Here is an 844-nt window from a genome sequence, read left to right as displayed (position 1 = left end):
TCCCTCACCAGAGGATCTATTTTCAATTCTGTGGCACTCCCTTCCATGATGGGGTCAGGCTGATTCTGGTTGGGGCTGGGCACATAGTCCAGTCTTTTTATGGATTCCTCCATGCGTTATGTTGTTCTCCTGGTTTGGCACATCATGGTGGGGTCTGTATGCACATTCCAGTTCTTTGGGGACACAACCAATGCTCTCCCCATGGGTGGATTAGTGCCCTGTTCCCCCCATGTCATCATCTCAGTTTCTCTCCACCCCGATTCTCCCTCCTCCTTCCCCCTTATTTATGTTGGATTCACACGTACCTCCTTGGATGTAGTCTGCCCTTCCCCCAACTACCTATGCTTCCACCCGTTTATTGTAAGATAAATGTCTATTCTTCTATTCCTGCCATGCTGATTGTACTTACCTCAGGGGACTCATGTCATACCTGTCCTTTTAAGATTGACTTACCTTGCTTAACATGATTCCTTCCAAGTCTTTCCATGAAACAACGTGTTTCATGTGATCGTCTGTGCTTTTCAGTGCTGCATAGTACCCCATTGTGTGTATGTGCCAGAGTTTACTAATCCACTCATCTATCGATGGAAACTTAGGCTGTTTCCAAGTCTTTGTGATTGTGAATTGTGCTGCAATAAACATGAAGCACAGATGACTGGTCATGTTTTATTTGTTACCTCCTCTGGGTATATGCCCAGCAGAAGGATGACTGGGTCATAAGGTAGATCAATTTCCATTTTCTTTAAGTATCTCCAGATTGCTTTCCACAGTGGCTATAAAAAATCTACATGACCACCAGGAGTGGAGAAGGGTTTCTATTTCACCACAACTCCTCCAACACTTG

Source organism: Echinops telfairi, unplaced genomic scaffold (assembly GCF_000313985.2).
Source record: "Echinops telfairi isolate 266 unplaced genomic scaffold, ASM31398v2 ScPeMD7_3533;HRSCAF=4204_0, whole genome shotgun sequence".
In the NCBI taxonomy this organism is placed as follows: Eukaryota; Metazoa; Chordata; class Mammalia; order Afrosoricida; family Tenrecidae; genus Echinops; species Echinops telfairi.
This window is presented reverse-complemented; position numbering follows the sequence as displayed.